Here is a 23,058-nt window from a genome sequence, read left to right as displayed (position 1 = left end):
GGGCATGCATGTGCGTGTCAGGGCTGGATTACCCAGCAAAGATGTGAAATCCATTTGAAATTGCTCACCACAGATTAGCTAGTAAATACAGTTAAGCTCAATGCAAACCGCTGCATCCTGGGTTTACTGGTTAATCTGCCCCTGCTGTGTACTTGTGTTTTAACTAGCTACACCTGTGTTGTGTGTTTAAACTAGCCACACCTGTACAGAAGGCCTAGTTCTCCCCCCCGACCCCCTGCCAAGTGAATGAGTGTGTGTGTATGTGTGTTTGATGGAGGTATAGAGAGGCCTGTATGTGTGGTGGAGAGTGGAGGTTTGGAGAGGACTACTTGCTTCAAGGAAATCCTTTCTGAATCTATTACCTCATCCCAAACAGATGGGGCTTCAGAGCCCTCTAAAGTTCTTTAAATATAATCTGAGGTGTGATAGGGATGTCTGTGGCTGGTTGAAGCATCTGTGGGCACATGCTGCCATCTGCTGGTAGAAATCTCAAAATGCTTCGTGCAGAACGCTGCAAGGGCTGAGTGTTTTACCTGGCTCCTCAGCAGGCCTCTTTCAACGTTTGGAAGAGAATTAAGAGATTTTACCCAAAAGCAATTAAAAAAAAAAAAGTAAGTTGAAACAAAAATAAATGCATTCTGGAGTAAAAAGTATTTTGTATTTAGTTTTAACTTCACAGAAACTTAACAAAATGTCAAGCCCCTTAAGGCTGCCTACTCAAACCGCTATTAAATTCTTTTCACTTTGCTTTGCATTGTGTTTATTTAAGGAAAAAAAAAACTATATATGTATTTAGATTTTTATTGTGCTTTAAAAGTTTACAAATCGAGTCAGTCTCTCATACAAAAATTTATATACACCTTGCCATATACTGCTAATTGCTCTCCGCCTAATGAGACAGCACACTCCTTCCCGCCGCTCTCTATTTTCGTGTCCATTCAGCCAGGTTATGACCCCCTCTGCCCTCTCATCTCCCCTCCATACGGGAGCTGCCCACATAGTCTCATGTGTCTACTTGATTCAAGAAGCTCACGCTTCACCAGTCTCATTTTCTATCCCGTAGTCCAGTCCAATCCCTGTCTGAAGAGTTGGCTTTGGGAATGGTTCCTGTCCTGGGCTAACAGAAGGTCAAAAAACAACTATATTTTTATAATACAGACTTGTATAAATATTAAAGTGAACAAGATCTGCAATCCACTGTCCTGTTTATACATTTTATTTAAAGATTCTAACATGGACATATATTAATTGGAAAGGACATAAGAAATGTATAAAATGCAAAGAAGGCTGTCTCCTTTCCCACATCCTGTCTCTTTCCCCAGAGGAAACTAGTGTAAATTGTTCCTTCTGCAGCAATTATCATATGACCAATTACTTGATTCTCTCCAAGAAGAGAAATTGGAAAAGCACACATTGAGATTAAGTATCTTAAAATACAGTAAAACCTGTGAGAGCCGGAACTCGACGGGACTGCCTTGCTTTTCTGGGTCTCACAAGTTTTCCGCCTTTGACAGACTGCAGGCTTACCACTTTTCTATTGCTCTCTGTTAGCGGAAAATGTTTGAGCTTTCCTTCTCTGACAGGTTTCTGCATTACACAGGTTCCTGCTTTCGCAGGTTTCACTGTATTATCCCATTCTGTTTCTCCTTCTGGTGAATGTTTGTGCAATGATGGTGGCCTGCATGTATGAACTCACTGACTTCTGATCCAAACCACAAAATAACTACCACTGCTTCTCCTTTCTCTACTGCATTACCCTTGTGCCTTTGTAAAAATATATCTTTTTAATATATTGTTGAATTTGATCTGCTAAAATTTTGTTTAGCAATTTTGTATCTCTGTTCAGGAGGGATATTGATCTATTTCTTGCCTTGTAATGTCTTTCTATGGTTTTGGTATTAGGGTGATGCAGGCCTCGTAGAGTGAGTGGAAAGTGTTCCCTACTGTTCAATTTTTTGGAAGAGTTTGCATAGGACTGGCACTTTTCTTCCTTAAATATTTGATAGGATACGTGACTGAAACCATCTGGACCTGGAGCTTTCATTATGGGAGTGTCTTTAATGTTTTTAACTACGATTTCAATTACTTTCATAGATACAGGGCTAGAGTCAAGTTATTTATTTCTTCTTTAATGAACTTTGGTAGTTATTGTCTTTCAAGAAATTTTTCCATTTCATCTGAGTTGTCAGATTTATTGGCATGAAGTTGTTTGTCATACTTCCTTTTTATCCTTTAATATCTGTATAACCTGCAGTGATGTAGCCTTTCTCATTCCTGAGATGAATAGCTTGTGTCTTTTTTCTTTTTCTTGTAATCGTTTTGGCTAGAGTTTTATTAATTTTATTGACCTTGTCAAAGAACCAAATTTAGTTTCACTGATTTTCTCTATTGCTTTTCTGAATTCTGTTTCGTTGATTTCCAATTTCGTCTTTATTGTTTCCTTTCTACATCTTAATGGGTTTAATTTGTCCTTTCTCTGGTTTCTTCACATGAAAGCTGAGGTTATTGATGTGAGAGCTTTTTTCTAATATAGGTGCTTACTCTGATAAATTTCTCTTTCAGTACTGTGTTAATGGCATCCCATAAATTCTGATATCTTGTGTTTTCATTTTCATTCTGTTCAAAATACCTACTATTTTCCCTTTCGATTTTGTTTTTGACCTATGGTTTATTTAGATGTGTGTTATTTACTTTCCAAATATTTTGGCATTTTCTGGAGACCTTTCTACAGTTTATTTTTAATTTCTTTGTGGTCACAGACCATACTTTGCATGACATGAACTCTTTTGACTTAATCAAGACTTGTTTTATGGTCAAGAATTGGGTCTTTCCTGGTAACTGGTGTGTACTTGAAAAGATTGTATATTCTGCTGTTGTTGGGTGGAGTGTTTTATAAATGCTAATCAGGTCAAGTTGGTTGATAGTGTTGCTCAAGTCTATTACATCCTTGCTGATTTCATGTCCACTTGTTCTGTCAATCACTGAGAGGGAGGGGTATTGAAATCTCCATCTATTATTGTGGATGGGCCGATTTTCATGGACCACACTTTCAGTAGCAAGTATCTAGGTATTGCCTGCTTCTTCCCTGAGAAGCTTTTTCTAATCTCCCAGCCCACCTGTACGACTGGGTGCTTCCAGAGTACGTTGTACTTTTCCTGTTGGAGCACTTACCATAGTACTTAATTGCCTGTTAATTTTTCTGTCTCTGTCACTAAATCGTTATGTCCTAGAACAGAGTGACCGTGTTCCTTTTTTTTTTTTTTCCCATTTAAATTCACATATTAAAGACTCAAGAAATACTTGGTAAATGCAAGAAAGATGCTTGAGCATATAGGAATTGCAGACTCCATTGCAATCGAGGCTCTAGGAGTTTGCTTACTCATTCAAGGTCACAAATTGGAACGTTAGCTCCTCTGGTGTGTCTTCTCAGTGTGCCACAGTGATGGGGTGGGCCTCTTAATATCAGGGGTGTCTAATATTTCCAGCTGTTTGCTGTGTGGTGCTGCACTGTGACCCCTTCCCAGTGAGCCATAAACCCTCAGTGAAAGTTCGACTTCACATAGTTTCTTTGCATTTTATATTTTGTTTGCTTGCTAGTAAATTATATGAGTAGAAATGGCATCTGTAATGCATATTCTGGGCAATAAACCACTTATGACTGATGCAAAGGGTAGGGTGATGAAATGTGGAGGAGGAAGAATTAAGCTGGGATGACACACACTCAGCGTACGGTTGGCCTGGGCTGTACCTTCGAGTCAGAGATGTGTCATAGTTAGGGAGTTTGTGTAAAGGTCAAAAAAAAAAAAATGTTCTGTTTCTATTTAACCTGTCTAAGGAACACAGAAACTATTGAAAGCAATTTAATCTTGGGCGTAGGGAGACTTCTGTTTGGTTAATTCCTTTATGTACTTTGAAAATCTGAAGGTATGAATTTATATGAGTTTGGTTGCTGTTGAGAAGTGGATTGTTCTACAGAAGACAGTGGAAAGAATGACTGGAGATGGTCTGGGAGAACAAGTGCAAGGAGATGAGAAAAGAGAGAAAGGGAGAGAGGGAGAGAGTAGACAGAAGGCATCTAGGTGGTGAAAAGATAAAACCCCTCCTGGGGTGATCTGGAAACCCTTGTGGTGTAGTGGTTAGCAGTTCTCATCCACGAGGCACTCCTTGGAAACCCTATGGGGCAGTTCTACTCTGTCCTGTAGGGTTTCTATGAGTTGGAATCGAGCTACATCTGCTAACCAAAAGGTCAGCAGTTCAAATCCACCAGCTGCTCCCTGGAAACTCTGTGGGGCAGTTCTACTCTGTCCTATAGGCTTGGTATGTGTCAGAATCGACTCGGCAGCAACGGGTTTGGGGTGATCTAATTAATGAGAATACCACAGTGATAGGGTGGGCCTTTTAATATCAGGAGTGTCTAATATTTCAAGTTGTTTGCTGCGTGGTGCTGCACTATAACCCCTTCCCAGTGAACAACAAACCCTCTGTGAAATTTCAACTTCATGTTGTTTCTTGGCACTTTTATATTTTGTTTGTTTGCTTATTTATTTGTTGTGATTTTAGTGAACGTTTACAGAGCAAATTAGTTTCTCATTAAACAGTTAATACACAAATTGTTTTGTGACATTGGTGACATTGGTTGCCAACCTCACGATGTGTCAACACTCTCTCCTTCTCTACCCCAGGTTCCCTGTTTCCATTAGTCCAGTTTCCCTGTCACTTCCTGTTTTCTCATCTTTGCTTTTGGGCTGGTGTGCCCATTTGTCTTTTATATATGATGGAGCTATGAAGCACGTCTCTTACGTGTGTTGTCGTTGGCCTTATAGACCTGTCTAATCTTCGGCTGAACGGTGAACCTCAGGAGTGACTTCAGTACTGAGTTAAAAGGGTGTCCAAGGGCTGGACTCTCAGGATTTCTCCAATGGCTGTTAGACCAGCAAGACTGCTCTTTTTTTCTTTTGTTTTTGAGTTTTGTTCTACATTTTTTTCCCATCCTGTCCAGGACCCTCTATTGTGATCCCTGCCAGAGCAGTAGGTGGTGATAGCTGTGCATCATCTCGTTGTTCTGGGCTCAGTCGGGTGGAAGTGGTGGCAGTTGTGGCCCATTAGTCCTGTGGATTGTTTGCTTATTTGTTTTAGTTTTGTTTAGTGTTAATTGTATGAGGGAGGTAGGAGGAAGAATTGAAGTGGTAGAGCTAAAATCAGGAATAAGAATTCAGTGGAGTCAGAGAATTACAACAAGCAGTGGCAGTGAGAATAGAAGGCCCTTGGGATTTGACAAATATTTTGGGAGAGGGCATGACTTTTCACATGATGAAAAATGAACACTGAAAGCTGATGACCACATCTGACACTGGGTTTCATTAGTATCTATCCAAATTAGGAGGCTCATATTTCTGATCTTTTTTTACCCCTTCCTACCCCATTTCCAAGGAGTCCCTGGGTGGTACAAATAGTTAAAGCTCTGGACTAATTAACCGAAAGGTTGGCGGTTGAAACCCACCCAGAGGTGCCTTGAAAATTAAGACCTTGGAAACCCTATGGAGCAGTTCTACTCTGCACACACAGGGTCATTATGAATCGACTTGACGGCAACTAAGAACAAACACAATAACTCCATTTCCAAAGGATCCAGGTGAAATGTTGACCAACAGATGGGATTTGGGTTTCTTTTGAGAATGCATGTGTATGCTCAGGGTTACATACATTACAAGGGCCTACAACGGGGCGTTGTGAATGAGGGTTTTCACTTTGTCCAAAGTAAATGGAAGCAATGGCGTCACTAGGGTTGATGTCACCGTGTGTGGTAACTCATGGTGTCGCCCCTCACCCCATGGACCTCCTCCCATACCAGATCATACAGAACCCTGGTAATGCTTTTTGTACTGTCGTTACTTGTAAATTGTAATTTCTGTGTATGACTCTTTTTTTCCTTTACTTGCTACTTCATTCTCAAAAAAGTTATTGATATAGGTTCACAAATACTAATTACTATAATATTGTAGCTAAAACAGAAAATTTGACAAAATCAGTGACCGTGAAGACACAGGCAGCAATGAGAAAGCGTCCTTGTAGCATCTACAGATGAACCCAAGTGATCTGAAGCACCTTTGTAATTGGTAATAATGACAGCTCTAACTGGAGGGCATTAGAAGGTTCAAAAAGTAAATTAGCATAGAGTCTTGTAGGTAGATTGATGCATGTAAGCTGGGCTTATGAAAAATGTTTTTTGTTGTTAAAACTAACTACAGAGATATTTTTATAGACAGTCATTTTGGTGTTGCCCCTGCCAATAGTGTCAACTGGTTCTGTCCGCACATCCCACACTCATCTAGTGACACCACTGACTGAAGAAGGAAAATTCATGGGAAAATAAGGCATCATGTTTGGTGACAAGAGCTTAGGGTCAGAACTATCAGTGCACGCACAGTAAGAGTGTGTCTAAGAACACATAAAAGATTCTAAACAGAAAAGAGGCACAGAAGCAAAGCAAGGGGTGGGGATGGTTTAGGACAAGGCTTGAGAATGAGAAAAAACTGCCAGAAATGCCTGCTTATTAAGTCTTGTGATGTGGGGGTGGGCCAGTAGGCTTGAAGGGACAGAGCTAAGCTTCTCTAGACAAGGTGTGACCTTAACATGCGGTACGTTTGGTGCCATTCTGCAGTAGTGGCAGACGGAGGCTCTTTCAATGCCTAAAGACCCAGCTTTCCAGAGCGAGGACATGTAGTGAGCAGCAGTTACTGAAAGAATGGGTAGAAAAAGGTAAACTTCACGGAGCATTTTATTTCCCATTTGTTCCCCTCTGCAATTTTAACTTGGTCAGTAAGTTCAAATTCCCCACTCCCCCAACTGTCACCCCCCTCATGCTATCCAGGCTGCCTCTGTCTTAGAAGCTGACAGGCAGCCAGGCTGTTTTGGAAGTGACCTGTTCAACCAGGATATTGACCTTAGGGTTTCTAAAGATGGTGTGACCTCACTTAAATTCTCATATTGTATTAAAATTTTCCTACCATGAGCTTTGATTTGCATGTATAGTACATTAAAACATATGAAAGAATTCTTTCAATAGCTTTGTGTTCATATGCTCCGCCTTAGCTGCTTATATACTCATTTCACTTGTGTATTGATGTATAGGTTTATTTAAACCTCTGTCTAGGCATTGGCAATACAGATATAAAATTGATGTGGTCTTTAAGGATAGAAAATAAATGGATAAATAAATGGATATTATTTTAGTTACCTATACAATAATTTATGATTTCCATGAATCTGTGGGTTGGCAAGGGCTTAGCTGGGAGGTTCTTCTGCTTGTTTTGCTTTAGGTTTCTTACACAGATGCATTCAGCTAGTAGTTAGGTTTGGCTGGAAGGTCCAAGAAGGCTTCACTTATACGTCTGGTACCCCAGTGGACCTCTATGTGGCCTTGCCATTTCCTTGTGGGGTTTCATCATTTGATAGTCTAGCCCAAGTTTCTTAACAGCATGGTGACTGGCTTCACCAGAGAAAGTGGAAGCTGCTGGGCCTCTTAAAAGCAAGGACCAGAAATGGCATCACTTCTCTTGCATTTTATTGATCGAGGAAAGTCACAATGCTAAGCCTGATTCCAGAGGAGGGTAATAGACTTAAAGGGGTTAAGTGGCATTCACTTATAGGATGGGAAGAAATTGATGATGACCCTTTTTGGAGAGTATCTACCACAGATACAAATAAATAAGAACCATGGCTAGAATTTAGTGAGCACTTCTGTGTAAGACAGCAGGCTAAGTAGCTGGCATATACTATCTCATATAATCCTCACACTAGCCCAGTGAGGTAGGTATCGCCCTTATCCCCATTTTATAAGCAAGCAAATTGAGGCTGGGAGAAGATAAATAAATAACCCAGATCAACCATCTAATAAATGGCTGAGTCAGGACTCAAACTCCGAGGCTGATGTGTTTGTGCTGTGAGGGGGAGGTAAGAGCTTAGCCTGTGGAGTCATTGTGCTTAGCCTATGGAGTCAAATGTTGTGAAAGAGGGCAGAGGGGTTCAGGGATGAGAAAATTTATCTCTGGCTGGGAGTTTAGGGAAGTCTTTAGGAAAGATGTCGTTTGAGTTGGATCTAGATGCTTAAGGATTGTTTAGACAAGAGCAAATTGGTGGATTAAGGATTTCTCGTAGGAGGGAAACATCATGAACATATGGTTGAGAAAGGAAGCAGGGGCATACACTGAGACCAAGGGGACTCTAGAATTCAAGTAAAGAGATAAGAAGAGCTGATGGAGGCAGGAAGTTTGGGACCATATTGTGAAAATTCTTGAACACCAGGTTGAGATCTTGGGGCCTTTATTTAGTGCAAACTGGGGAGGCATTCAGTGTTTTTGAACAACAGCTTTATTTCTAAGAAGATTAACCTCACAGGGGTGGATTTGATAATGCTGAAATGGGAGACTGAAAGCAGGTTGACCCAAGACAATGCTTTCTCAGTGGGCTAGGTGAGAGGGAATATGGGCCTGGAGCCTTTTGCTGACCATGGGAATGAGAAAGGGTATGGAGTAGTAAAGATATTAAAAGGCTTAGTTGAACAAAGAGTCAAAGATAAGTCTAGGACATCCAGCCTCAGTAACTAAGAGAATAGAAATCGGGAGGTCTTGGGGAGCATATGATAATTTAAAATTGGGGCTACTGAATTGATTTCAAACAGTGTTATTCGACCTGGGAGTTGGTCCAAAGGTGAGAATTATTGTGTATACTGAGAGAACATGACACCTTTTATTTTAATTAATTTGGCAAAATTCTGTAGACGAGTAACATGGCTTTCTTCTCTTTCTTACTGTCAGTGAAACCCACATGGAACCCAGTTACTTTTCTGGCTGGCACCATTAGCTGCATATATATTCCCTGCCCATATCCCTCCCCCTGATACCCTCACATTAAACTCATAAGAGGTTCTGTCCTGTATCAGGGCACCAAGGGCTCGATGGGGCAGTATGCCTTGACCAGCTGCTTTACACTTAAGAAAAATGGAATAGAAAAAAGTTAAATGACTAGCACACACTGGAGCCAGGATGAGTGTGTAGGCTTGAGTCAGAGCAGGAGGGAGCAAGCACAATTATGACCTTTGTTCACAGGGCCTGGGTAGGTGGAAGGCTAAGTCATAGTCAGATAAAGGGCAGAGTTGGGGACTGTACTGTGGCCTGGCAGCATCAGGAATAAGCCTGGGAGAGATGGAGCTGTGAGCTGATGATGCAGTTCCCTTTGCTGAGGCTGGCAAACATATGCTATTTACTTTTGTAAGAGCCCTAATAGGCTCAGGGTAGAAAATTTTCCTCCTGTAATGGTGCTATGATTAGGGACGTTCATTCTGATTAGAGTTACACACTGGCAAATGAGTGAGAACCATTGGGACTTGAGTAGCTGCTCAACGAAACCACTGCAGTCATTTCTGAAGTGGGCTGTTAACTTATTACTTGCTCTCTTGCTTTTCATTTGCTTCAGACCTGGGTGTATGGATTCTGGTGCCTTGGGAAAGGCAGCTGGGGCTTAACTATTGAATGCGGAGGGCTTCCTACCACTCTGCCTCATTACTGACACTCACCCTCATTGTTCATCAAAGGTTTGGTAACCCCTTCAGGAGAAGGGACAGGGAGAGATTGCATTGTGTCTCTTGTCAAGTCCCTGGTTATTTGTCTAAGTGGTCTGCCCACAGCTGCATACTGAATTATGTCCCCCCGCAAAATGTGTGTATCAACTTGGTTAGGCCATGATTCCCAGTATTCTGTGGTTGTCCTCCATTTTGTGATTGTAATTTTATGTTAAAGAGGATTATGGTGGGATTGTAACACCACCCTTACTCAGGTCACCTCCCTGATCTAATGTAAAGGGAGTTTCCGTGGGTGTGGCCTGCACCACCTTTTATCTCTCAAAAGATAAAAGAAAGGGAAACATGAAAGGGCTGACTCAATAGGGGAAGAGCAAGTGGGAGTACGGAGTAAGATGTATGTAAACTTATATGTGACAGACTGATTGGATTTGTAAACATTCACTTGAAGCTTAGTAAAAGTTAATAAAAAAAAAAAAAAAGAAAGGGAAACAAGCAGAGAGTTGGGGACCTTATACAACCAAGAAAGCAGTGCTGGGAGCAGAGTGCATCCTTTGGACCTGGGGTCCCTGTGCCCGAGGAGCTCCTCGACCACAGGAAGATTGAGGTCAAGGACCTTCCTCCAGAGCTGACAGAGAGAGAAACCCTTCCCCTGGAGCTGACGCCTTGAATTTGGACTTTTAGTCTAGCTTACAGTGAGGAAATAAATTTCTCTTTGTTAAAAACATCCACCTGTGGTATTTCTGTTATGGCAGCACTAGATGACTAAGACAGAAACGGCCCATGGAGAAGCTGGTTTCCAAGAGCCATACAATTTGTTAAGGGCCTCCCAGGCCAATCTGTTATTACCTGTGTCATACACTAAAACAATACTACTACTGCTAGTATTCATAACAATAACAATAACAATAACAATAACAATAACAATAACAATAACAATAATAACAAACAATAACAATGTTGCTGTTGTGTGCTATCGAGTCAATTCCAAATCACAGTAACCCCATGTGACAAAGTAAAACTTCCCCACAGGGTTTTCTTGGCTGCAATCTTTATGGGAGCATATTTCCAGGTCTTTCCCCCATGGAGCTTCTTGGTGGGTTTGAACTGCCAACCATAACAATAATAACTACAATTTATTTCACGATTTTCAACCTATTTCACAATGGACTGGCCAAGTTATGCTCATCATTTCAAATCCCGCCTCCTTTATAGATGAGAAAACTGAGCTTTAAGTCCCGGTTCAGATTCCAAAGTTTATTCTTTGCCTTCTGTAATGGGAACTGAAGTTGCTGTTTTCTTATGTGGTGGGGAGTAGGAATGCTAGCACAGGCCCTTGAAAATAATCTCCCGTTATTTCCATGCCCGCTTTTGGTTACTTCAGTGAATGTGGACAACAGTATATACAGCTCCCAACACTGTGTATCTTCCCCATCGTTATGGTAAAGCCAGATCTGTATGCTCATGGGAGTCCTTCAGGCTTGGACATCAGGAAACCCGGGCAGACACAAAATAGACCAAAGAAACAGACCATGTGGATTTATTTGAGTCACCTTCTCCTCTGCAGCTAGGCTGGCCTCTGCAATGGGAAGTGAGCATTTTTTTTAAAAAGATTAAAAAAAAAATTTTATTGTTGTGCTTTAGGAAAACATGTACAGCTCAAGTTAATTTCTCATTCAAAAATTGATGCACGTATTGTTTAGTGACATTGGTTGGAATCCCCACAATGTGGCAACATGCTCCCTCTTTCCACCCTGGGTTCCCTGTGTCCATTTGTCCATTTCCTGTCCCTTCCTGTCGCCTTGTTTTGCTTTCGGACAGGAGCTGCCCATCTGGTCTCGTATTTTTTTTTTTTTAATAATTTTTATTGAGCTTTAAGTGAACGTTTACAAATCAAGTCAGTCTGTCACATATGAGTTTATGTACACCTTACTCCATACTCCCACTTAAAACTCCCCTAATGAGTCAGCCCTTCCAGTCTCTCCTTTCGTGACAATTTTGCCAGTTTCTAACCCTCTCTACCCTCCTATCTCCCCTCCAGACAGGAGATGCCAACACAGTCTCAAGTGTCCACCTGATACAAGTAGCTCACTCCTCATCAGCATCTCTTTCCTACCCATTGTCCAGTCCCTTCCATGTCCAATGAGTTGTCTTCGGGAATGGTTCCTGTCCTGGGCCAACAGAAGGTTTGGAGACCATGACCGCCGGAATTCCTCTAGTCTTGGTCAGACCATTAAGTCTGGTCTTTTTATGAGAATTTGGGGTCTGCATCCCACTGATCTCCTGCTCCCTCAGGGGTTCTTTGTTGTGCTCCCTAACAGGGCAGTCATGGGTTGTGGCCGGGCACCATCTAGTTCTTCTGGTCTCAGGATGATGTAAGTCTCTGGTTCCTGTGGCCCTTCTGTCTCTTGGGCTCATAGTTATTGTGTGACCTTGGTGTTCTTCATTCTCCTTTGATCCATGTGGGTTGAGACCAATTGATGCCTCTCAGATGGCCACTTGTTAGCATTTAAGACCCCAGACGCCACATTTCAAAGTGGGACGCAGAATGTTTTCATAATAGAATTATTTTGCCAATTGACTTAGAAGTCCCCTTAAGCTATAGTCCCCAAACCCCTGCCCTTGCTCCGCTGACCTTTGAAGCATTCAGTTTATCCCGGAAACTTCTTTGCTTTTTGTCCAGTCCAGTTGAGCTCACCTTCCATGTATTGAGTTGGTCTCGTGTGTTTGATTGAAGTAAGAAGCACGTTCCTCACCTGTGTTATTGTTTGTTTTATAGGCCTGTCTAATCTTTATCAGAAAAGTGGGCTTTGGAAGAAGTTTCAGTTCTGAATTAGCGGAGTGTCTGGGGGCCATAGTCTTGGGGGTTCCTCCAGTCTCTGTCAGACCAGTCTGGTTTTTTTTCATGAATTTGAATTTTGTTCTACATTTTTCTCCTGTTTTGTCTAGAACTCTGTGTTGTGATCCCTGTCAGAGTGGTTGTAGGTAGTAGCTGGGCACCGTTTAGTTCTTCTGGGCTCAGAATGGTGGAAGCTCTGGTTCACGTGGTTGAGAGGTAAGCATTTTGAAACTATACATGAATCAATGCTTATCACACGTAGCTTTAGGTGATGGGTAGTACTGATCAGAGGAGAAATCTATTGCGTTTGTAGAGAAATGCAGCCAGCCGAGTAGGCAGCTTAGTGTGATGAACAGAATAGTCTCTGTAATCTGAGAGGTACTGGTTTGAATTTTGTCCACATAACCAACCTTGTGACTTTGAGTGAGTCTCTTGATCATTCTGAGCTTCAGTTTCTCACCTATAAACTATACCAATCTCATAGGCTTGTTCTATCTGTAACTACCGGTTGGCAAGGCTTTACTACTCCTCAGGCAGCGTGGTAAATGTTTTAAGTACACTCTGTGTGTGTGTTTGAGCTTTTATTGATGTTTAGAGGCTCACAAACCTTTACTTTGGAAATTTGACCATCAATTTCTGCCATTATACTTTCCTTTTCCCTTCCCCTGTTTTGGTGGTTATTGAAATTGTTTTTGAACACACCAGGTAGTTCCAGCTCAAATAAAAGCAAAGAGGACAATTTTGGTGGCTGTTGTAGAATTCTAAGGAGTGAGCAGGATACTCCTGGATGCTCCTGTGAAATTTAAAAAAAAAAAAAAAAAAATTCAAGCAGAAGGGAAAACACAGAAGACGGTGTCCGGGACTGTTCACATTGCTGCCCCTTCTCTCTGGGAGAACCCTTTTTGGACATCTGAATGTTCAAGGGTCCAACCTCATAGGTCCTGGTGTACTGAATTTAACAAAGGATATTATCACTTTGCTAATTCCCTTAACCCTTTATTGAACTTTATGAAATGCTACCTTACTCCGTAGAATTTACCACTGTTTTTATATTACATGTAATACACATATTATATGTGTTCATATTTTATATTATGAAGTCATTCCCAATTCCACAGTATCTAGTTCATAGTTTGTATATGGATGCTTAGATTTTTTGTTGTTTCTTTTGACGTAGGAGAAAATTTAATGTGATGGATAATGTTATGTGTGAAATTGCACAGGCCATGATTCTCAATGGTTTGGCAGATACTATGTAATCATCCTCCATTTGTGATCTGATGTGAGCTGCCAATCAGTTGGAAGGGGCATTTCACTGGGGGTGTGGTCTGCCTCTAGTATATAAATGGATGTTCTGATAAAACTCACTTTCTGTTGATTCCATACTCACCTTGTTGTCTGACCTCTGGTTCTTGGGACATAAGAAGACTTTGGCCTGCCACCTGACCTTCGGGTTTTGGATTTGCCAGCTCCTGCAACCGTGTGAGTCAGGAGAAGCCTTCAGCCTGCCTGCTGCCTGACCCACGGATTTGGGACTTGCCAGCCCCTGCAATTGTGTGAGCCATTTCTTTGAAGTAAATCTCTCTCTGTATATTTATATATATGCTTCACTGGTTTGCTCCTCTAAAGAGCCCAGCCTAAAAGAGTTAAAAAGAGGAAATTGCTACTTTAATTAATACCTTTTGAGATTGTTGTTCATATCTATTTAGTTAAACAAATACTTGAGTGTCTCTGTTGTGCAAAGCCAGATGCTAAGTATACAAAGAGGACTAAACACTGTCCTGCCTTCAGGACTATCGTAGTCTGGTGTGGAAAAAAATTGCACAATCAAAACATTTCATGGTCAAGCACTGGATAGTATGTAAAAAAAGAAGGAGATAACATTACCTAGGATTTCAGAGAAAGCTTCTGGAGATGGCGTCTGTGTTGAACTTGAACAAAAGGATAAAAGTCACCCCAGTGAAAAAAGAAAAAGATGAAACAACAAGTACGTGGGAAATTTGGTTTTTCACCAAAGTTTGTGGGAAGCAGTTAGAGGTTATTACACTATAAAAGTGCAAAGAAAGGAGAGAGGATAGGGGCCAGGTCAGAGCTGGTAACAATATATCATGTTAAGATAAACGTGTTATTTATAAATAAGGCAACATTGTTAGATTTGTGTTTTGCTAGATCAATCTGGCTACTAGGTGGAGGAAGAATTTAAGATGCGCAAGCCAGGGGAGTAATTACAAGGTTGCTGAAATAGTCCAAGTGAGAGAAATGAAGAGAGGATGATGATGATGACGACATAGTGCTACTATTCCTACTGATAGCAGCAACATTTAAATAAGCCTTGCTATACACCAGGTCTGTTTGAAGGATTTTACATAAATTAATTAATTTAATCATCTCATTGACTGTATGTGGTTCGTATTAATATTATCCCCATTTTATAGATGAGCAAACTAAGTCAGAGGTTAGGTAGCTTGCCTCCAATTCCATAAGGGGAAGTCACTGAGCTGGGATTCAGACCCAGGCAGCCTGTGTTCCTGACCACTGTTCCCTGCTGCTTCTTTTTGTCTTAAACATCAACAGACTGTCTTAGTCATCTAGTGCTGCTATACCAGAAATACCACAAGTGGATGGCCCAACAAAGAGAAATTCATTTAGCCTGTGTTCCTGACCACTGTTCCCTGCTGCTGCTTTTTGTCTTAAACATCAACAGACTGTCTTAGTCATCTAGTGCTGCTATAACAGAAATACCACAAGTGGATGGCCCAACAAAGAGAAATTCATTCTCTCATTGTCTGATAACCTACAAGTTCAAATTCAGGCCTTCAGCTCCAGGGGAAGGCTTTCTCTCTCTGTCAGCTCTGGAGGAAGGTCATTGTGATGCATCAGTCTTCCCTTGGTCTGGGTGCATCTCAGCTCAGGAACCTCATGTGCAAAGGACACGTGCTCTGCTCCCGGCAGTGCTTTCTTGGTGGTATGAGGTTCCCCTGTCTCTCGCGTCTCTCATTTATATCTCAAAAGAGGTTGGCTTAAGACACTATCTAATCTTGTGTGTTTTCTCAATATAACTACCACTAATCCATCTCATTTCATCATAATGATAGGATTTACAACACATAGGAAATCACTTCAGAAGATAAAATGATAGACAATAATACAAGGGAATCATGACCTAGCCAAGGTGACAGATATTTTGGGGGATACAGTTTAATCCATGATACAGGCTTTGTTTGTTTGATTATTGTTTTTAAATTAAAGGAATCTATTGGCAACGGGTTTGGTTTTTGGCTGGTTTATTGCTTAGCTAATCCTTGTAATTAAAAAAACAAACTTTCTTCCTTGATTAATGCTCATTATAGAAAATTTAGAAGGCACTGATTTCCAACATCCTTTTGGGATTTCTCTCTCTCTTCCTTCCTTTCTCCCACCTTAGCTTCCCTGAATATATGTACTTGCATGTGTGTATATGCGTGTGTGTCCTTTTGGGGCATCATTCTAAGGCATTAGATATTTTGCAGTCTTATTCTTTAAATTGTTGTTTTATATATATATATATATGACACAACATTTGCTAATTCTGTAGTCTAATTTTTAATGATTGCGTAATACTCTGTTTTCAATGGCAGGACTTGGTGACTGCATCAATGTGGGTGGGTAAGGAAGAGGAAAAGTGATGAAGTTAGTATGACTCAGATTTATGGCTATGTGTGTGATGATGGAATGAAGAACAGAGAACTCTGGCAGATATATAGGTTTGGGGAGGGGAGAATATGGTATAAATATGCTGAGTTTGGGAAACACTGGTGGTGTAGTGGTTAAGTGCTATAGCTGCCAACCAAAAGGTTGGCAGTTCGAATCCACCAGGTGCTCGCTCCTTGGAAACTGGGAAAGTTCTACTCTATCCTGTAGGGTGGCTGTGAGATGGAATTGACTCCATGGCAACGGGTTTGGTTTTGGTTTTGGATGGATCATTTAAGTGAGGATGCCCTCAAGCAGCTGAATACATGAATCTGAAGATCAGCAGAAATTTATTATTGTTCTCATTTTATACTTGGCAAACTTGAGATTCAGAAGGCAAGTCATTTTCCCAATATTCAAAAGCTTTATCTGTCTGGCCAAATTTATTACTTTCTCTGATTACTATATATATATATATATATATATATATATATATATATATATATATATATAGTAACCATTTAATGATTATGTTAATGAGAAAATTCATCAAAGAGGCAAAATAATCTTTTTGATCATACTCAGTGTTCTGCCCATTTCTCATTCTGGTCACCCTCATCTTTCACTTTATATCTTAAAGGAGATACAAGAGTGGTCTTACCCTAAAGAAGTTTAGAAGCTGTACTTGTTAAATATTACTTAAAAAATCCAGCAGCCTTTGTTTATAACATTTACTTGCTTTGCTGCTATTTGAACAGACAAGATGCTTTGAAATGAGGGCAAAATAAACAAAAAGTTAAAACAACAAAAAGCTCAATGAGACTGATGGGGTAAGGGAATGGAAAGGTTAGGATGAATCAAAGAGGCCACATCATCTTCTAAATCTTGCTTAGACCTTTTTGGGGAGTTTTCTGTTCCTTGGCTGTTTGTGAAACCCAGTGGTTTTATTTTGCCCATCTGTCTAGTAATCATTGCTGCTGGTTTAAAGCATTTTTCCTGTGAAGCAAAAAGTAATTCACTTATTGCATGGGGAGAACTATAGGAGATGAGGCAGTATGTTTCAAACGAAAAGAGGCAAGGGAAAGGATGATTTAATAAAACAAGCTGTGCTTAAGGGGTAACCACAGCGTGTAGACCTCTGGGGAAAAGATCTTGATGTTCATCTAGATTACCCCCTTCTCATATCTACCTCTTTGTCCAACATAGCTGGCATGTTGTTGCCCAGATCACTGTACATACCCACATGTGCGTGAATACAGACACCCATAGCAACACACAACACTTCACTGTTACCACAAGCATATGCCTTCTTGGCCATGCACCCATGGGATCTAGTTTTTCCTTCTAGAGCCACACAGAATGCACTCCCCACCTCTTCCACATGATGTTTCTTCAAAGAAATTCAGGTATTACAAGGGAACTTTCATATCCTTCCTGAGCCTTCATAGATTAAGTATCTTAAATTCCTTCAATGACTTCTCATTTGACAGTTTTCCACTTTGGTGCTTGTCGTGGATTGAATTGTGTCCCCCCCCCCCCATATATGTCAGCTTGGCTAGGTCATGATTTCTTTGTATGATTGCCTACCATTTTATCTTCTGATGTGATTTCCCTATGTGTTGTAAATCCTATCACTATGATGTAATAAGATGGATTAGTGGAAGTTATACTGATGAGGTCTATAAGATTAGATAGTGTCTTAAGGCAATCTCTTTTCAGATATAAAACAGAGAATTGAACAGAGAGACAGGGAACCTCAATACCACAAAGAAAGAAGCACCAGGAGCAGAGCATGTCCTTTGGAACCAGAGTTCCTATGCAGAGATGCTCCCAGACCAAGGGAAGACTGATGACAAGGACCTTCTTCCAGAGCCGACAGGGAAAGGAAGCCTTCTCCTGGAGCTGACACCCTGAATTTGGACTTGTAACCTACTAGACAGTGAGAGAATAAATTTCTCTTTGTTAAAACCATCCACTTGTGGTATTTTTGTTATAGCAGCACTAGATGACTAAGACAGTGCCTTTCTTTCAAGGTGTGGCATCCAGAATGTTGGCACACTTAGATTTTTAAAAGTTTATTATGGAACCTTATGTATATAAGCACAGAACAGAAATTTAGTAAAAAGTGTTCCAAGTCAGGAACCCTTGAAGGAGTTCTTGAATTGGCTGTGCCAATTACTGTGTGGAGACTTGGGAAACCTGGCTGTCTATACTGAAATCCATCTGTAAAATGAAGGTCTTAGATTAAGAGATTTTGACTCTGAATGGCCCCACTAATAGTGTAGAGTGAATATTATTAAAAATTACATTTATTAAAAAATTTTAATACAGAAGTCTATAAAAACGAATGCAAAAAAGCATGCAGTCCAACCCTCTGATGTCTCTTGTTGACTAAAAAAAAGTTATAAATGTAAAGAGTTAAAAAATTTTAAAAAAGTACCGTAAGGTATAAAATAATTAAAGCCTACACCCTTATCCATTGCTGGTGGGAATGCAAAATGGTACAGTTATGATGTTGTTATCCTCCATTTTGTGATATAATGTAATCATTTCCATGACGTGATCTGATGAGATCAATTGTAAGGGGAGTTTCCTCAGTGGTGTCACCTGCATCCAATACATATTGAAGTTCTAGCAAAGCTCGATGGCTTTTGCTCGCACTGGATCCTGCATCCACTTATCATCATCTGGGACTTGAGCCAGCGGCCTGCCGTGTTATCTGATGATCTTGGGATTCGCTGACCTCTGCAGCCCGTGAGCCAGCAGTCAGTCGCCTTACCTGCCAATCTTGGGGTCGTCAGCCCCTGCAGCTACATGAGTCAGGGGAAGCCTCCAATTTAACACCTGACCCATGGATTTGAGATCTGCCAGCCCCTACAACCATGTGAGCCATTTCCTTGACATAAATCTCTGTGACTTTCCTTATCTCTCTCTCTGTGTATACACTTCACCAGTTTTGCTTCCTCAAAAAACTAAAAATAGAACTACCATATGACCCAGCAATTCCACTGCTAGGTATAGACCCCAAAAAACTTGAAAGCAGAGATTCAAAAGAGACTTGTACACCAATATTTATTGTAGCAATATTCACAATAGCTGAAAGGTGGAAACAACCTAAATGCCCATCAAAAGATGAATGGACAAACAATATGTGGTACTTACATGCAATGAAATACTACTCAGCCAGCAGGAGAAATGGAATCTTTTTTTTTTTTAAATAATTTTTGTTGTGCTTTAAGTGAAAGTTTACAAATCAAGTCAGTCTCTCATACAAAAACCTATGTACATCCTCCTACATACTTTCAATTGCTCTCCCTCTGATGAGACAGCCTGCTTCCTCCGTCCACTCTCTTTTCATGTCCATTTCACCAGCTTCTAACCCCCTCTACCCTCTCATCTCCCCTCCAATTAGGAAATGCCAACATAGTCTCAAGTGTCCACCTGATCCAAGAAGCTCACTCCTCAACAGCATCCCTCTCCAACCCATTGTCCAGTCCAATCCCTGTCTGAAGAGTTGGCTTTGGGAATGGTTCCCGTACTGGGCCAACAGAAGGTGTGGGGGCCATGACCACCAGGGTCCTTCTAGTCTCAGCCAGGCCATTAAGTCTGGTCTTTTTATGAGAATTTGGGGTCTGCATCCCACTGATCTCCTGCTCCCTCAGGGGTTCTCTGTTGTGCTCCCTGTCAGGGCAGTCACCGGTTGTAGCTGGGCACCATCTAGTTCTTCTGTTCTCAGATGATGTAGTCTCTGGTTCATGTGGCCCTTTCTGTCTCCTGGCTCGTAATCACCTTGTGTCCTTGGTGTTCTTCATTCTCCTTTGATCCAGGTGGGATGAGACCAATTGATGCATCTTAGATGGCTGCTTGCTAGCGTTTAAAACCCCAGACGCCACTCTTCAAAGTGGGATGCAGAATGTTTAGTTAATAGATTTTATTATGCCAATTGGCTTAGATGTCACCTGAAACCATGGTCCCCAGACCCCTGCCCCTGCTACTCTGGCCTTCGAAGCATTCAGTTTATTCAGGAAACTTCTTTGCTTTTGGTTTAGTCCAATTGTGCTGACCTCCCCTGTACTGTGTGCTGTCTTTCCCTTCACCTAAAGTAGTTCTTATCTACTATCTAATCAGTGAATACCCTTCTCCTGCCCTCCCTCCCTCCCTCCCCCCTCTCGTAACCACAAAAGAATGTTTTCTTCTCAGTTTAAACTATTTCTCAAGCTCTTATAATAGTGGTCTTATACAATATTTGTCCTTTTGCAACTGACTAATTTCACTCAGCATAATGCCTTCCAGGTTCCTCCGTGTTATGAAATGTTTCACAGATTCCTCACTGTTCTTTATCGATGCGTAGTATTCCATTGTGTGAATATACCATAATTTATTTATCCATTCATCCGTTGATGGGCACCTTGGTTGCTTCCATGTTTTTGCTATTGTAAACAGAGCTGCAATAAACATGGGTGTGCATATATCTGTTCGTGTAAAGGCTCTTATTTCTCTAGGTTGTATTCCAAGGAGTGGGATTGCTGGATCCTATGGTAGTTCTATTTCTAGCTTTTTAAGGAAGCGCCAAATCGATTTCCAAAGTGGTTGTACCATTCGACGTTCCCACCAGCAGTGTATAAGTGTTCCAGTCTCTCCACAGCCTCTCCAACGTTTATTATTTTGTGTTTTTTGGATTAATGCCAGCCTCGTTGGAGTGAGATGAAAATCTCATTGTAGTTTTGATCTGCATTTCTCTAATGGCTAATGATCATGAACATTTCCTCATATATCTGTTAGCTACCTGAATGTATTCTTCAGTGAAGTGTCTATTCATATCTTTTGCCCATTTTTTAATTGGGTTATTTGTCTTTTTGCAGTTGAGTTTTTGCAGTATTATGTAGATTTTAGAGATGAGGCGCTGATCAGAAATGTCATAGCTAAAAACTTTTTCCCAGTCTGTAGGTAGTCTTTCTACTCTTTTGGTGAAGTCTTTGGATGAGCATAGGTGTTTGATTTTTAGGAGCTCCCAGTTATCTAGCTTTTCTTCTATGTTCTTTTTAATGTTTTCTATACTGTTTATGTCATGTATTAGGGCTCCTAACGCCGTCCCTATATTTTCTTCCATGATCTTTATCGTTTTAGATTTTATATTTAGGTCTTTGATCCATTTTGAGTTAGTTTTTGTGCATGGAGTGAGGTATGGAGATCCAGTTATGCCAGCACCATTTGTTAAAAAGACTGTCTTTTCCTCATTTAACTGTTTTGGGGCCTTTGTCAAATATTAGCTGCTCATATGTGGATGGATTTATGTCTGGATTCTCAATTCTGTTCCATTGGTCCATGTATGTGTTGTTGTACCAGTACCAGGCTGTTTTGACTACTGTGGCAGTATAATAGTTTCTAAAATCAGGTAAAGTAAGGTGTCCTACTTTGTTCTTCTTTTTCAGTAATGCCTTATTCATCCGGGGCCTCTTTCCCTTCCATATGAAATTGGTGATTTGTTTCTCCATCTCATTAAAGAATGTCTCTGGGATTTGGATCAGAATTGCATTAAATGTATAGATCCCTTTTGGTAGAATAGACATTTTTATAGTGTTAAGTCTTCCTGTCCATGAGCAAGGTATGTTCTTCCACTTATGTAAGTCTCTTTCGGTTTCTTGCAGAAGTGTAGTGTAGTTTTCTTTGTATAAGTCTTTTACATCTCTGGTGAGATTTATCCCTAAGTATTTTATCTTCTTGGGGGCTGCTGTAAATGGCATTGATTTGATGATTTCCGCTTTGATTTTTTTTTGTTGGTGTAGAGGAATCCAAGAGATTTTTGTCTGTTTATCTTGTATCCCGATACTCTGCTGAACTCTTCTATTAGTTTCAGCAGTTTTCTGGAGGATTCCTTAGGGTTTTCTGTGTATAAGATCATGTCATCTGCAAGTAGAGATACTTTTACTTCTTCCTTGCCAATCTGGAAGCCCTTTATTTCTTTATCTAGCCTAATTGCTCTGGCTAGGACTTCCAGCACAATGTTGAATAAGAGTGGTGATAAAGGGCATCCTTGTCTGGTTCTTGATCTCGATGGGAATGTTTTCAGGCTCTCTCCATTTAGGGTGATGTTGGCTGTTGGCTTTGTATAAATGCCCTTTTATTATGTTGAGGAATTTTCCTTCTATTCCTATTTTGCTGAGAGTTTTTATCATGAATGAGTGTTGAACTTTGTCAAATGCCTTTTCTGCATCAATTGATAAAATCATGTGATTCTTGTCTTTTGTTTTATTAATGTAGTGGATTACATTATTTGTTTTTCTAATGTTGAACCATCCCTGCATACCTGGTATGAATCCCACTTGGTCGTGGTGAATTATTTTTTTGATATGTTGTTGAATTCTATTGGCTAGAATTTTGTTGAGGATTTTTGCATCTATGTTCATGAGGGATATAGGTCTATAATTTTCTTGTGGTGTCTTTACCTGGTTTTGGTATCAGGGATATGGTGACTTCATAGAATGAATTTGGTAGTATTCCATCCTTTTCTATGCTCTGGAATACCTTTAGTAGTAGTTGTGCTAACTCTTCTCTGAAAGTTTGGTAGAACTGTGCAGTGAAGCCATCTGGACTAGGGCTTTTTTTTGCTGGGAGTTTTTTGATTACCTTTTCAATCTCTTCTTTTGTTATGGGTCTATTTAGTTGTTCTACCTCTGTTTGTGTTAGTTTAGGTAGGTAGAAATGAAATCTTGATACATAGTACAGTATGGGTGGAGCTTGAAGACATGCTAAGCAAAATAAACCAATCGAAAAATGACAAATATTTTATGATCTCACTAATATAAAAAGACAAGAAAAGGCAAACGTGTAGAGACTAAAGTTTATTAGTGGTTACCAAGGGCATGAGGGAGGGGAAGAAAGGGAGGTTGATGGTGATGGAAAAATCACATTGATTAAGGGTAGGGTTGCACAGCCAATTAATATAATTGTGGTCAATAAGTTTACACCTGTG

The sequence above is a fragment of the Loxodonta africana genome, chromosome 21 (assembly GCF_030014295.1).
Source record: "Loxodonta africana isolate mLoxAfr1 chromosome 21, mLoxAfr1.hap2, whole genome shotgun sequence".
NCBI classification, from domain to species: domain Eukaryota; kingdom Metazoa; phylum Chordata; class Mammalia; order Proboscidea; family Elephantidae; genus Loxodonta; species Loxodonta africana.
This window is presented reverse-complemented; position numbering follows the sequence as displayed.